The following is a 16,925-nucleotide window of genomic DNA, read 5'->3' as shown; positions in this document are numbered from 1 at the left end:
TTGTTAATCGGTAACTGCGGTCCAGATTTATTTAATTTATTCATCTATTGTTGCAATCTTGACTGATTTGTTTACACAATCAAAATTCTAATTGATCATGCACTACTGAGGCAGTCAAGCACCTGTATAAGAAATATAAAAGCAGCCATGTTACATGTAGTCCCAAAAGCTGGCAATTATTTCGCCGCAATATAACTGAAAAAAATGCTGATGTGACGTGACATATACCCACAGACAATACATTTTTCCAATGAGTGTAGCACAATTTTATCAAAGTTTTATTTACAATTTGAAAAACTATAATAATATGAATATTATATTTCGTCATCACTTTTCAAGTTTACTAAAATGTCACCAGCTGGAAGATGTCACAGATAAACAAGGATTCTAACTAAGTTTGATCGTCACAGGTTTATCCCCAATTTGCCAGCACAATGCAGAGGATTAACAGTTACTGTGAGTGAGCATGGTTTTACGCCGCTTTTAGCAGTTACTGTGTCTATACAAGCACAGAAGTCATGCAAAAATCGCTCACAACCTTTGAAAGCTAACATGTGAATAAACTCAGTTCACTGAAACTTAAATAATTAAGGCACTTGCAGTGACCAGTTAACAAGTAATCAGTGAGATAGTATATAAATACTGGGAACGCCAAACAACTTCATTGTAAATAGACAAATGCACCTGTGAATGGTCAAGGTTTTACATACCGAGTGAAACAAAGACGAGGCGCCAGCCTACACTGGAAATGCTGTATGCTGCATGTCCAGCCTCCATCAACACCTCTAGTGATCTTTTCTTGATTCCGAGCCTTGCGCATAACCATTGTCATGACCTGGTTGAGTGACTTCCTTCCATCAACGTGAAAGGATTACCCACAGAGAAAGAAAGGATTAAAATCCTAAAGATATCCTATCCAAATGGTATAAGTACTCACAACCAATTTCCTCTAATAGTAAACTGTCACCTTTGGTATCCCCAACAATCCTCACCATGGTCATTGGGCAAATGTAAAAATCACAAACCTTAACGAGATTCTGTCTACATGGTCACACCCGGTCATTGTGAAGATCTAAAATTCTATCAACAGTGAGACAACATGGCTGTTCATAATCATTTCCAATATCCTCTTAGAATTAGTGATAAATGTTAAGTCCCACACTAAACATTCCCTTAATAATTCTTACAAAACACCAAACAGAAAGTGGGGTGTGGGAAATTGGGACATATTCCTACGTGAAATAATAAGACATAAGTAGTGATGACTGTTCTATCATAATTGTACTATCTAAAGCATGAATTTGGCGAACGAAAAACATTATATTCATAGTCACCCTCAATGACTAACGTGGGCAAAACTTAAAATGAATATGTCCGCAATCCACTAACAATCACTTCACTAATGGCGAGCATTTACCAACCCGCGACAATCGTGTCAACTCGGGGATTCCCCTAGCAATAAACTCGCTTCTAAACTCACTGCTGTTCTACTGTCGGGTAGCCACAATGGCTAGACTGGACCCTTCTGGAATGGTTCATGCCATAAAAGTCCAACAACGGAACACTAATTAAGACGGGCCGACCTTGTGTTCATGGTCTGGTGAACACAGGTCAATGGCGGCTCGTTGACTCAAGATTCACATCTCACTGTTTTGATTTATCTCACTATTCTTTTAATATATTTTCCAACTTCAACTGAAACCCGGTCCCGTGTTACACGCATGGCACACGCGTGTGCAACGAGTGACTCACGCGTGCTCAACGGGTTGCACACGCGCTGCACACCCGTTGCACACCAGTGTCATATGCGTGTTACACGCGTTCTCAACGCGTGTTAGGGGAATGAACTTTTAGGCAGTAGTGTATATGTACTAAATATAAAACGTCGACGACAGAAAATAACCAGCCTCGACAAAAAGATCACTGAAGGTAGGAAACATCGGTAAATCCACGACTAGAAAGTGCAATCGACCGTCTGTCATTCAAATTGACAGTGGAAGCATAAATCAATGCCACAAAGGAACACATTCATCAGAACAAAGTCAAAAGCTGCTTTTGTATGAACTATAAAGTCTTCTTGGTGCCATTATTGTGGAATGAATACGCTTTATCAGATATTTCAATTCTGACCCTGTTTTTATTTTCTTGATTTCCTCAAAATGTATTTCCCTATGTCTGAAAACATTGATGTGCTACCAAGCAAAGCTGATACATTTTGAAATTCGTCGTATGTTGATGCTGCTGTCACGTGAACAGAAAGGGTATCTCTCCGCCAATCAAACCACGCGCCTGGAGCATGTGGGGTTAAGATATGGTCGTTGTAGCCCCGTAACCATGGCGGATGGCACTTCCGCCTGTAACAAAGAACTTGAAGATGTCTGTCTGCGAACAGCATCCTCGGAAATCTCTCGTATGTCCTATAGGTCATCAAGGCTGAGTTATAAATCCACCTTTCATCATGATAGTCTGAAAATGTTTTGATATATTCTTTAATAAATCTTGACCCTTTTTTAGCCATGAAGACTCCAATATTAAAGGTTTCCGGCCACAGTCCAACTTTCACCCAATCAAATCCTAAAACGGCTTCGTACGCTAAATATTCATCATTGACGTGATCCAACCATAACACATCCGGGTCCTGGTGTACTCCGCCATATTGAGATAGTATATACGTCTTAATAACGTCGTTGGAATGGGCGGGCTCTTTCACCTTGTTACCGTAAACAAATTCGGGTTGTTCTGTGTGAACAAATGTTATGTTTTCTTCGTTCCTTAGCCGTTTCCAGTATTCCCCAAAAGGTTCATGATCTCCATGAAAAGACACCACATCGAAACCAGCGACGTTAATTGCACTCAGAACACTTAAATAGTGAACAAACTTGAATTCTCGCTTACCAAACCAAATATAATGCGATATTCTTGGTGCAAGATTTGTGTATTTTTTATGTGGATAAATCACACTTGAAGAATCATATAATATCCATCGCATCAGTTCTCCAAGTTTGTTTTCCTTTCGCCAAATGTATTTCGGATATAACAGATGGTCAACTTTGAGGTCAACACATTCACAGTGAGTCTTCATGATGGTGTAGTCAGATACTGAGCAACATGGGGTAATCTCTCTCGAATTGCGGGGCACATTTTCCATGATTTTTATAATTCCATCCAGGTCTTTGAGGCGAGAATCAAACCCCAAATTCGTGGATACCTGACTTTTTAAGCTGCTTTCAATGTTCACGCTCATGTTCTGAAATGAAAATGACTTCGTTAGGATCGTATTCTCTCCTATGTAAACTCCCGCTCCATTGTTACCAAGGAGTCTGTGGACTGTTCTCATCTTCAAAGACATTGACACGCGACAATAATGATTTGCTCCAAGATGATGCAACACCAAATATGGTAATCGCCTTAAATCCTGAAACCAGGTGAAATACTCGTGAGGGTCCACCTGGGGTTCTGTTGTATAATGAAACACTATTTTCATTGGTTTTAAGATTTTTACAACACTCATAACACTGAGATAGTTTTCCAGAAGAAATATACCGTCCTTACACCAGACATAGTGTACTGTTGGAGTCGTGTTGACATACTGGCTGCTTTCTTCCAGCAGAACTCCATTGGGAGAGTCCAATTGTTTTGTTCGTGCAAGATCTGAGGTTAGATATTGTAGTTCCGTGTCGGGTATATTATGTACAGGATAATGCTGCTCCAGTTTTGCCAGTGAGGGACAAATGTACATAACATTGAATCGTGTTGACATTAAACAAATTAACACAATGCAGGGAATGATTAGGAAAGTCATTAACTGGCGTCTACTTGTGACAGATGTCAGTCCTCGTTCCGAGTACATCTCCATAAGTGCCGTTAGCTGTCAACCTAGAATGCGAATATATATGTATATGTTACATACTGAACAATGTATGTGCTGTAGACCGGAAATCAGACTGAGTGTATGTATTGTAATTGTAAATTGTAAATATAAATATTTTGATGTGTTGTATATATTGATTTCGGGTGTTACGACTAATTATTAGTGCCACAAAAATATTTCCCTATATGACTACAAAAAAGGAAGGGTGTAAAATGAGTCTACTCCATCGCGTGAACAATGAGAGATATGCTGTTACATTGTATTTGTATTATTTATTATTTGTTCTTAAATTCGTTATTTTCCCAACAATCACAGAGAATTACCTTACCCAGTTTTAATACTTACACGACGGAAAACAGTTCACATACTGCATCACAAAGGACGACATGGCGTCATTTTTCATACTTACACGACGGAAAACAGTTCACATACTGCATCACAAAGGACGACATGGCGTCAGTTTTAATACTTACACGACGGAAAACAGTTCACATACTGCATCACAAAGGACGACATGACGTCATCAACACCACGGAAAACAGTTCATATACTGCATCACAAAGGACGACATGGCGTCAGTTTAAATACTTACACAACGGAAAACTGTTCACATACTGCATCACAAAGGACGACATGGCGTCAGTTTAAACACTTACACAACGAAAAACTGTTCAGTTGCTGTAACACGACCATGCTACGTTTCCACCAGGTCGTACTTTCCTTGACAATCTTCTCACAAGCACATCGACATCCCATGTCACAGATGGTAACATCGAGTAACGGTATCAAATTAGCCTTGGATTCACGCACCTGCTGGTCAAACAATTGTGTTGAGATACGCTCGTATCTTGACGGCAATGGTATTCTACTGTGTGAGGCGAGAACTGACTTAATCGAACGGAAGATCTCCTTACCACAAATACCACATTTAATATTATATTTAAATATTAACTGTGTAAGCCTTAAGGCAGTCAAGATGTTTACTTCAACTAAGTAAATTCTCTGACATATATGCAGATCTGGGCACCGTTTAAAACACGAGCTAAGCGGTTATATAAGGTTCTCGACATTCCAATACTTTAACATAGGCTTACGGTAGTCGTAGCGCTACGATCGTTTTATGGAACGGGGTCCAGTCTTATACGTATGCTTATAACAACTAGGATGGTTGGTTGGTTTGTTGTTTAACGCCGCACTCAGCAATATTCCAGCTATAGGACAGCGGTCTGTATTTAATCGAGTCTGGACCAGACAATCCAGTGATTAATATCATGAGCATCGATCCACACAATTGGGATCGATGACATGCATCAACCAAGTTAGTCGCCTCTTACGACAAGCATAGTCGCCTTTTACGGCAAGCATGGGTTGCTGAAGACCTATTCTATCCGGAATCTTCACGGGTTATAGTACGTAACCCAACTACACTTCAAAATTGTTGCTAACAATAAAAAAAATACCCCCGACTTCGACTCCAACATATGTCTTAAGTTCGAAACCTGAAAAAAAACTTGCACTGCACTGCACCTCCCTTGTTGGTATAGAAACTGTACCCCCAATTGGAAAAGAATTGTTGAAGTAGAAACATTCTAAGTGAAAAAAGCGGCATTTTTTCAGAAAATCCAAATATTGAAATCGAACTTCGCACTGCATCTCTCCTATAGGTATAAAAAATGTTCAAGTTTGAAAAGAATCTATGTGGTAGTTTCAAGTTATAGGTCACACAAAAAAATGTCCTGAGAAGGACGGAAGGACGGACGGACGGACCACATCTCTACTACATGTGAGAGATTTTGACAAAATTTACGGTAGTAACCAACTTAACCAAGAAATCTCAATAGTTCTGGTTTAGATAATGTGGGGCAAACAAACAAAGCCGTATGTAGTCTTCTAATGAAGTGAATTCAAGAGACATATTCTGAAACAAGAGAAAGACGTCGTGTATAAAGGGGAAGCGCTCGTAAAATACTCATCTGACAGTCATAATCATGTAAAGTTTGTTTGTTGTTCAACGCCGCACTCAGCAATATTCCAGCTATATGACGGCGGTCTGCAAATAATCGAGTCTAGACCAGACAATTCAGTGATTGACATCATGAACATCGATCCACGCAATTGACATGCAACAACCAAGTCAGCGAGCCTGACCACCCGATCCTGTTAGTCGCCTGTTACAAGCATAGTCGTCTTTTATTGTAAGCATGGGTTGCTGAAAACCTGAATACACCCCGGATCTTCACGGGTCTATTTTACATGTAGTACTTTTCATAGCCACGAAATGGCTGAAATTCTGCCGCCTATGACGTTTTACTAACTTAATTCACTGTTTAACTTTGCACTCAGCAATATTCCAGCTTTAAGACGGTGTCTAGTATGGGCCAGGCCAACCAGTGGTTGACATGTATATTTGTTTGTTGTTTAACGCCACACTCAGCAATATTCCAGCTTTATGACGGCCTGATGAGCATCGATCTACGCAATTGGGGATACGATGACATGCATCGACCAAGTCAGCGAGCCTGACCACCTGGTCCCGTTAGTGGCCTCTTACGACAAGCATGGGTCGCTGAAAAACAATTCTAGCCCGGATCTTCACGGGTCAGTGTACTTTATGAATAAGTCTAGTTCTTGCTAATCTACTTAACAAAGTACATGTACACGACCGTCTTTTGAATCGATTATGATCTCCAGTTAACATGCATGTACATCATACGGGAGTCTATGCGGGTTGGGTTGTCTTGTCATAACGGATTTTGAGTAAATGTCCTAGTTAGAAGAGGCTAGGTGACGACGAATAACAGACACAACATAATCGAAATGATACAGGACTAAACAGGAAATCTGTTTATCTGGTGGAGAACACAGAACTGTTTATTGATTAAATCTGATAAATGATCTTTCTGCAGAGTATTAACACAATCATCGTGCAGTTCAGGGGGCACGGGTGGCCCAGTCGTCTAAGGCGCCGCGATTCGCTGTGCAGAGTTGCGTCCCTTGGGCACGCCAGAAACCTATGATTGTGGGTTCGAATCCCGGTTCGCCCCGATTATGTTTCTAGGTTTGTCAGCACCATACCCGTGCTCGTGGGTTTCACCGAAGTGGTAAACGTCTGAGACCTGTATCACTTCGGGCTTTCCTCCCACATTAAGCTGACACGCCACGATATAACTGGAATATTGTTAAAAGCGGCGTTAAGCGCAACTCACTCACTCACTCACTCATGCAGTTCATGTTCACTCAACTACATATACCTTTGTCCCCTTTTGCCTGTGTTCGAGGAAATGCCAGTCAACAGGCAGATGTCCTTACACAGCCGCTCTGTCAGTTCTCTCAAATACAAAGTTCTACATATTGGGACATTACCCTCAGTCTATCACAGAGTGTAAGTATAACAGCTGTCGCAGTGCGTGCCACAATGACACGTATCTATTTGGCTGCATGACACATTCGCAAAGTCTTGACAGGGGATAACATATCGCAGTGCAGAGCACTCAGAACTCCCAGCACGCAATAGTTTATAGCGAGTGGATTGAAACTGAACCAGTGTGTATATGGGAATGGCTTTAATATAGGGTCCAAACATTCGAAATGTGAAAAGATAACGCGCCGCAGTTGACTGTGCACGTTACGACCCTTAAGCTTTCACCTCTCCTCAAGACCCGTGAAGATCCGGGGTAGAATGTCTTCAGCAACCAATGCTTGCCGTAAAAGATTATGCTTGTCGTAAAAGGCGACTAACGGGATCGGGTGGTCAGGCTCGCTGACTTGGTTGATGCATGTCATCAATCCCAATTGTGTGGATCGATGCTCATGATATCAATCACTGGATTGTGTGGTCCAGACTCGATTATTTACAGACCGCCGCCATATAGCTGGAATATTGCTGAGTGCGGCGTTAAACAACAAAACCAACCAACCACCTGTCCTCAATGGGTTCGAATATCATGTTCCTCTTTATTATGATTCATTCGTCCGTCTGCATGAAATCCGGGCTTGTTTGTTTTACCAGATTCGTCACCTCTTCCATTTGCGTTACGGATCGGTCGGGTAGCCTGGCGGTTAAAGCGTTCGATCGTCACGCCGAAGACCCGGGTTCGATTCCCGACATGGGTACAATTTCTGAAGCCCATTTCTGGTGTCCCCCGTCGTGATATTGCTGGAATATTGCTAAAAGCGGCGTAAAACCAAACTCACTCACTCACTCACTCACCATTTGCTTTACTTTTAATTTGAAATTCTGTCAAGCTTTTGGCTATCCGTATCCGGATTATTTTTGTAACTTCTTATGAATGTTTTTCTGTACACCAGTGAAGTTCACCTTAATATATCTATATATATATTCTGAATTACATTGTTTCAGTGGAGATTCAATAGACGTTCATTGCATTGAATTTGAACAATGATTTGTTGTGGGGAATGAAGTACTTTTTAATGGTGAAATGACCTCTGAACTGTGTGGTGAAGTGTACGACATGTTGTGTGCCAAGACAAGAACCGACGAAGTATACGCCAAGTTACGTGCGAAGGCCGACGAAGTGGTGGGCGACATGATACGTTCGAAGATAAGGAAACAGACTGATCCCAAGAAAGTAGCACCGAAGAAGATAAAGAAGACCCAGAAGAAAAAAACAAGCAAACCAGCAGCAGCAACAACAACAGCAGCGAAACGAAAGTGACAGAATTTTTGAAACCTGCAACACCTGCAAAAAGGCGACCACGGAAGAAGTTGTCTTTGAAGATCCCTCATCAAGAACAGCTGTAAGTACCATACTATTCTTTGGGATGTGTATGCCGTTATTTTCATGAGTATCACGAATGCATGACTATGATCATGGGTATACTTAAGGGTTCTTTTCTTGTTGGATTGACAGGACACCCATCCTTCCTTCCCCCGATGTCAGTTCAACACAATCCATGTTGGATCAGTGGTGGGAACAAACCCCTCCGGAGCAAACCCCTCGGGAGCCAACCTATTCGCCTAATCCGCCTGTGATGATGATCAGTGACGATGATAATGAAGCACACAAGTTGTGCCACACACCCACCCTGCTTGATGCTTCTTGGTCACCATCATCACTGGAGGATGTCTTCTCCTCAGGTATGCCAGCGGTTTGAAACGACGACAACGAGGACGATCCTTATGGAGAAGCTCAACTCACTTCCATACAGCGTGAATGTAGTGTCTGCCGCCACAACATGTTGAAATACATAAGCTGCAACAGTGGTCAAGTGATGTGTCATGTCTGTTTCAGGGAGGCCATAGACTTTACCTGTTTTACTGAGGGGTCCCAAACATTGTTGGGACCTGTTTGGGACAGTATGATGAAGGACCACATCTTATGCTCGTTGTAAAGTAAAAAGTAAAGAAAAAATAGATTAAAGAGAAAGGCCATGCTACAAAGATCAGTTGTCTTGTGCCAGTCACCCAGAACACATGATAGAGCCCTATCACATCGTCAGTGGCATGTAAGACGTCACGGAGTCGTGTTCAGACTGTGGTAAGACATTTTCTAGAAGAGATGCCTTACTTCATCATAAATAAACACGCCCATGGCCCTTTCACCAAAACCATCACCTATGAGACCAGCGACATCACTGTGGCCACTGCCGCCGCCGCTGCCGTGTGTCAGTCACCCAGAACACAGGATGGCGTCACGTGGTGATGATGATGAAGAGGTCATGACCTCACCTTTGACCCTACGCCACCCTTTTACGATGTTCATTGCGGGACCCACAGGACCAGGAAATAGTTCCTTTGTGAAATCATGTATGGAGCAGATGCATCGCCCTGAGGTGTTGGATACACGGCCTCAGGCATTGAATCTCAATTTGTTTTGACTTGTGGAAATGTACGCTTACTTAGTAGCAAGTTAATAATAACAAGCATGAAATACTCATATCCCCCGCCAATGTGACATGTCCGGTTGTGTGCAATGCATTAGCTCCTGTGAACTAGGTCCACTGGGCCTTTTTGTAAATGGCCAAATAGCAGCACTAAAAAAGTTATTACTGTTGTTTTGCCATCTGCAGTTTATGCTAGAATATGTAACTGTATTTGTAATGTGTAAGGATGAGACATACCGACAAACAACTTCTTTATTACAATTAGGATGGATGGTTTCGGTGTAGGTTCTAACACCATTATCAAGCAAGTGAAGTACAGGGTATGGTTAACAAGAATATATACAGGACGGGAGGCAGTGTTTATACAGTTGAGTAGGTTTAAGATCAGTTACACTGTTGTATTTGTAATGAGTTGTGTTTCTGCATAAAGTTAGTCAATGAATGCAACAACCGTGTCCGTGACACTTTTGGAGGAACATACACACAAGCAATGCAGAACTTACCAACAAGAATGGAAATGTAATCAATGATGCGAGATGACATTATGTGCCAAGTTTGGTGAAGAAATGTTGTACTGTTTTCAAGATCTGCTCCGGAAACGAGGACTAATGCCATTTTCAGTCTAAATCAAAGTCGTTGCCATGGAAACTCGAAAAATATTATTTTTTTAAATCCCAAACTATCAAAATGCACCAGTTCACCACTAGACCTATCTATGTGCCAAGTTTGGTGAAGAAATAGGGTACGCTTTTCAAGATCTGCTCCGGAAACGAGGACTACCACCATTTTCAATCTAAATCAAAGTCGTTGCCATGGAAACTCGAAAAATAATTTCTTTAACAATCCCAAACTATCAAAATGCACCAGTTCACCACTAGACCTATCTATGTGCCAAGTTTGGTGAAGAAATGTGGAACGGTTTTCAAGATCTGCTCCGGAAACGAGGACTAATGCCATTTTCAGTCTAAATCAAAGTCGTTGCCGTGGAAACTCGAAAAATATATTTTTTTTAAATCCCAAACTATCAAACGGCACCAGTTCACCACTAGACCTATCTATGTGCCAAGTGTAGTGAAGAAATAGGGTACGCTTTTCAAGATCTGCTCCGGAAACGAGGACTATACCACCATTTTCAATCTAAATCAAAGTCGTTGCCATGGAAACTCGAAAAATAATTTCTTTAACAATCCCAAACTATCAAACGGCACCAGTTCACCACTAGACCAATCTATGTGCCAAGTTTGGTGAAGAAATAGGGTACTGTTTTCAAGATCTGCTCCGAAAACACGGACTACCGCCATTTTCAGTCTAAATTAAAGTCGTTGCCATGATGATACTCACTGACTTAAAATTTCAACTTGAGTCACGTCAGTCATGATAAGTCGCCAACCTGGATTTTCTGACGTCACGGTTGCGTATCATGTGACCTTAGGTCACCTATAAATAGACATGTCAAGGTGAACTTCGGAGCAGCAATTTTGACTTTGACAAGTTAGTGTTCCAGGGTTACGTCAGAGCTAAATTCTATTTTTCGCATTCTAAGAGATATTCATTGTATAGCTTTTAATTAAAATGGCTAATATTTATACTTGGTCTGCTCTCTAAGTATTTGATTAACGGATTAGTGATTATTTACCTTTGTGGACATCCAGATGACGTCTGACAGTTCCGACAGCCATTCCGGATTCATTCCGACGGAATATTCCAAGATCATAATTATTCAAGCACACAAGTTACTGTGAGTTAGTTTATGCTTTACGTCACATCGGCAGTATTCAGCCATATCGTGAAGATATAAGTAACAGTTACAGTTATCGCAAGTCGCAAGTGATTTGTCGTCCGTAAACATTATTACAGTTTACAGTCTACATTTAGATGCTTTGACAGTCGTCGATTGTCATCGCGATCCGGGGGGTCCGAGGTCATTCCGAACGGATTGTTTACGTCATCAAGTTGCTTGATGATGCCATCGCAGTCAATGCTTTTTATCTCCAGACGTTTACAGGGATCGTTCTAGAATCGATCCTATATATTTAATTCCAAGCTTTAATTAGGATTTGACTTCATGCTGACTTAAATCGCATTTTGACAGCTCTCGGAGGTGTGGCCTCATTGTTATCCATTCTGGGTCACATGACTTTCGGAATGTATTGCTTACATTACATGGATCCAGTTCCGGTTGCAGCCAAGTTCGTACACTTTAAAGTTTCAAAGTTTACTGTACAGTTTAATTGTTTTAACAGTTCAGATATATCATTTATGACAGACATTTACACAACAAATATTTTCATTTGGGGACAGAGTATGGTGCCTCTTTAACAGGCGCAACAAAGGACTTTCTCCCAAGTTACAGATGAAGTGGTCAAGGCCTTTTTCCATTGTTGGAAAAATCTCTGATGTTATTTAGATAATTCAGTTAGGATCCCACAGCAAGCCTCACGACGTTCATTTTGACTCCGCAAAGTGGTTACTACCGGGATGGCCGCCGTTTCTGCACCTGAGAGTAGAAAGATATACAAGGGCAGACCAAGTACATTCAATGCTTAGATGAATGAGGTTTCATGTAGTCTGCTAGAGACACTTAGACACTTGGTAATAAATAGTGCTATTATTATTTCAGATGCCTCTTTCTTATGCCCATCGGGAATGTAGGCACTGGTTCAGTTCGTCAGGTTAACTTTCCCGTCATGTGAGGAAGAAGCATAGGCACCGACAAAGGCTTACATGCACGGATTGCAACTTGGACTATAGCAGGAAGGATGACATGATCAATGACCTGAGACTGCGTCATGGACGTCAGCAAGTACAGCCAGCAGTACAGCCCCAGACACAGACACCACCCGGGTTTATGTTCCAGTTGGTAACACTGGCAGCACCAGCACCAGCACCAGCACCAGCTCCTGTTGTGTCAGGCTCGATGACTTGGTAGATGCATGTCATCGATCCCAATTGCGTGGATCGATGCTCATGATGTCAAGAAGTGGATTGACATCAACAACAAACCAAACCAAACCAAATTTGAAGACCTATTCTATCACGGATCTTCACGTGTCTCTATTTCTAATCGACCCGTGAAGCTCTTTAGCAATTTTCAGTGTTTCCCAATTGCGTTGATCGATGCTCATGATGTAAATCACCGGATAGTCAGGTCCAGACTCGTCTTATTTACAGCAGTTTTGTTTGTTTGTTGTTTAACACCACACTCGGCAATATCCCAGCTATGTGGCGGCGGTATGTAAATAATGGAATCTGGACCAGTCAATACAGCGATTGACGTCAGGAGCATCGGTCTACATGCATCAACCAAGTCAGTGAGCCTGACCACCAGATCCCGTTAGTAGCCTCTTATTAGGAGAAGCAAAGTCGCCTTTAACGGCAAGCATGGGTTGCTGAAGACCTATTCTATCCCGGATCTTCAGGGGTCATATTTACAACAAACCGCTGTTATCTACAGCGGTCTGTAAATAATCGAGTCTGGACCAGACAATCCAGTGATTGATATCAGCAATGATCCACGCAATTGGGATCGATGACATGCTTCAACCAAGTAAACGAGCCTGAAAACAACAAGTTTGATAATATAACTATAAATACTTCAACTTGAGGGGATCCGTTTTTACTCTGTAACAAGCTGCTGTTACACGCACATCGCAATCCCCAATAGGAACCACTGAGAAAGAAATATGTGTGAATAGCTAGATCTATAAAATACATTAGACAGGATGAAATATTTTAAAAAGACAAAAGATTATCACTTTCTTAATATTGGTGAAATGGGGTTTTTTTTAAAACAAATTGATTTGTAAATATCAGCCAAGATCTACTGGAATTCCGATATCTAGATCTAACATATATGATTGCTTATTTGTGTTACACAAGAGCCTATCGGTCTAGATGAACTAGTTCAAGATAGATCAATGCTGCTTAAATTCGAATCTGAATTAAATGATTTCAGTCCTTTACTGCAGAGCAACCGGAAAGTTTCTGAATATCCGATCCACGAAAGAAAAAAAATTGAATATTAGTTTGAACACATGCGAGACAAGTTGTAGCTTGATAGTTTCCCAGAAGTGTTGGTCCAGATTGTGAGAAAATTCTTTTTCAGACACAAATAAAAATGATAACATATCTGTTTCGTCTTGCATTTAAAAATCAACACATTTTGGAACGTCAAGTAGGTCAATGAGAGAACATAAACGCATTTCCTTCTGAATGTTAAATAATGTGGTTGGCGAAGTCGAAAGCATGCCTATTACAGAGCTTGTATTCTTTCGAAAGTTTACCCCGTTATAAGACTTTCACTCAAAGCTGTAGACCAGGGTGACCTTCTGGGTACATGGTACGTTAATTTCGTATGAATTTTCTTATAACGGGACATGCTTGCGTTATTTGATAATTTGTCAGCCATAACTGTTCTTCGTATTTGCATAAAGTTTCATTTATAAGATTTCTCCATTTCATTTTCGGAGAAAAAGTACCGTATTGAACATATGTTTCTTTGTTTAACGCCGCACTCGGCGATATTCCCATTGAGTGCTTTTACACTAAATGCGTTTCTTGAAGTCCACTCAACCATCTTCTTTATCATTTCCTGCTTATACTAAGACATCATTCTCCCGGGGCGGTCGGGAGGCTTAGTGGTTACAGCGTTCGCTCGTCACGCTGAAGACATGGGTACAATGTGTGAAGCCCATTTCTGGTGTCCCCCGTCGTGATATTGCTGGAATATATTGCTAAAAGCGGCGTAAAAACAAACTCACTCATTTTCCCGCCATCCCCTATCAGGTGACGTCACAACTTCTAACTGGTTACGTCATCACTTTGTTCCTGCATTTCGATGCTCTTGATTTTTTCGCAATCTCTAGCTATTACGGTTCAATTTTATTTGATACTCTGTTGGTTGGTTGGTTGGTTGGTTGTTTAACGCCGCACTCAGGAATATTCCAGCACTATGACGGCGGTCTGTAAATAATCGAGTCTGGACCAGACAATCCAGTGATTGATATCATGAGCATCGATCCACGCAATTGGGATCGATGACATTATTGATACTCTGTTTGGTTTGGTCGCTATGATGCCTCCAAAACGCAAAGCATCTATTAATCACCGGCTGGTGAAGGGTGCTGCGAGCAGGGCAAAACAACAGAGGACAAGGCAATCGGCCGTATCAACTGATCCAATGTGGTATTGCCAATTCTTCACAAACGTTGCCCCAATGTTGCTGTGAAGTTGGTTTGGTTTGTTGTTTAACGCCGTACTCCGCAATATTCCAGCTATATGACGCCAGTCTGTAAATAATCGGGTCTGGATTAGACAATTACCAGACTCGATTATTTCCAGACCGCCGTCACACAGCTGTACATGTAATATTGCGGAGTACGGCGTTAAACAACAAACCAAACCAACTTCGCAGCAACATTGTAAACACTACATATCCAGGTCGTGTGACTTGTGTTGTGTGTTAGCCTTGTTCTGGTTTAGGTCTGAAGGGACGTGACGCCTCATTAAGAATGGCCCATGTCATTGTAACCATTAACATTAATTATTACGCAACTGCCGTGGAGCTGCCACTTAGGATTGGTCCCGAGCTGGAATACTGTCCTTACAAAATAAACAGAGCTTCAGTAACACGAGATTCCGCAGGGAATTTTTCATTTTGATCAGAAATTAGTTGGTTTGGTTGTTGTTTAACGCCGCACTCAGCAATATTCCAGCTATATGACGGTGGTCTGTAAATAATCGAGTCTGGACCAGACAATCCAGTGATTAATATCATGAACATCGATCCACACAATTGGGATCCATGACATGTATTAAACAAGTCAGCGAGCCTGACCACCCGATCCCGTTAGTCGCCTTTTACGACAAGCATAATCGCCTTTTATGGCAAGTATGGGTTGCTGAAGTCCTATTCTACCCCGGAATCTTCACGGGTCGATCAGAATTTAAACCAGAACCGGCATACCTTCATTGTGAATTCTAAAGAGACGACACATCCGCTTGGTTGAATATTCATCTTGATATTATATTGATGTGGATAGCCAAGCCTATCAAATCGATTGGTTGGCAGTTGTTTGTAGAAAATATTGAGATTGTTGCTGCTCTGAAGAATGTTGAAGTTGAATTTTTAATCAATATTCTTTGGAACGTTTAACAATTATTGTTTTCAAAAGATCGTTCGGAGGCCTTCTTTCGATTATTAGAGTCGGGTTTCCAAAACAAAGATATGAATTTTGAATTTGAGTGTTATTGTGTTCCTGACATCGATTGGTATTTTCTTATGATGAAGTGAGACGTTTGGATGTGTGGGTTTTCTATTACAACGATCGTTAAACAAGCAAACGGAATAACTAGATATACACGTACACTAATTGTCATAACATGGTGGTGTTGCTTCTTGCACAGTAGTCTTCACTGCATGTCAATTTTACACAAGTAGGGTTGAAGCCCTTTAACAGGAGTCTATATCCTTCTTTGTATAGTCTCCCCGCCTTTAGAAACCAGACGTGGAAGAGGAGCCGTGTTTGTGTAGTCCATTTACAGATATTCAAAAATGTAACCCGCCCCTTTCCCGTACGGAAGCCTTTTAGGGCCATTTGTTTTTTTAATTTTTTCGATAGTATCTTGAAATTTCAACTTAGTATCTTGAAATCGCAACTTAGTATCTTGAAATTTCAACTTAATATCTTGAAATTTCAACTTAATATCTTGAAATTTCAACTTAGTATTTTGAAATTTCAAGATAGTATCGAAAAAAATATAAAAAACAATGGCCCTAAAAGGCTTCCGTATTCCCGTGAAAATCCGGGTTAGAAATGGTCTTCAGCAACCCATGCTAGTCGTATGTGGCTAGCTGACTTGGTTGATGCATGTCATCGTATCCCAATTGCGTAGATCGGACCCGTGAAGACCCGGGGTAGAATAGGTCTTCAGCAACCCATGCTTGCCGTAGAAGGCGACTATGATTGTTGTAAGAGGCGGGGTCGGGTGGTCAGGCTCGCTGACGCTTGGTTGATGCTTGTCATCGTTCCCAATTGCGTGGATCGATGATCATATCAATCACTGGATTGTCTGGTCCAGACTCGATTATTTTAAAGACCGCCGTCATATAGCTGGAATATTGCTGAATGCGCCGTTAAACAACAAACACAGAATTGCAGTAGTTCCCTTACCCCCTCTGTCCACGTTGTAGGCACCCATTCAGTCCTCT

The sequence above is a fragment of the Haliotis rufescens genome, unplaced genomic scaffold, assembly GCF_023055435.1.
Source record: "Haliotis rufescens isolate VD_foot unplaced genomic scaffold, xgHalRufe1.0.p SCAF_7, whole genome shotgun sequence".
Classification (NCBI taxonomy): domain Eukaryota; kingdom Metazoa; phylum Mollusca; class Gastropoda; order Lepetellida; family Haliotidae; genus Haliotis; species Haliotis rufescens.
The sequence above is the reverse complement of the archived record's forward strand: the minus strand, read 5'-3'. Positions refer to the sequence as shown.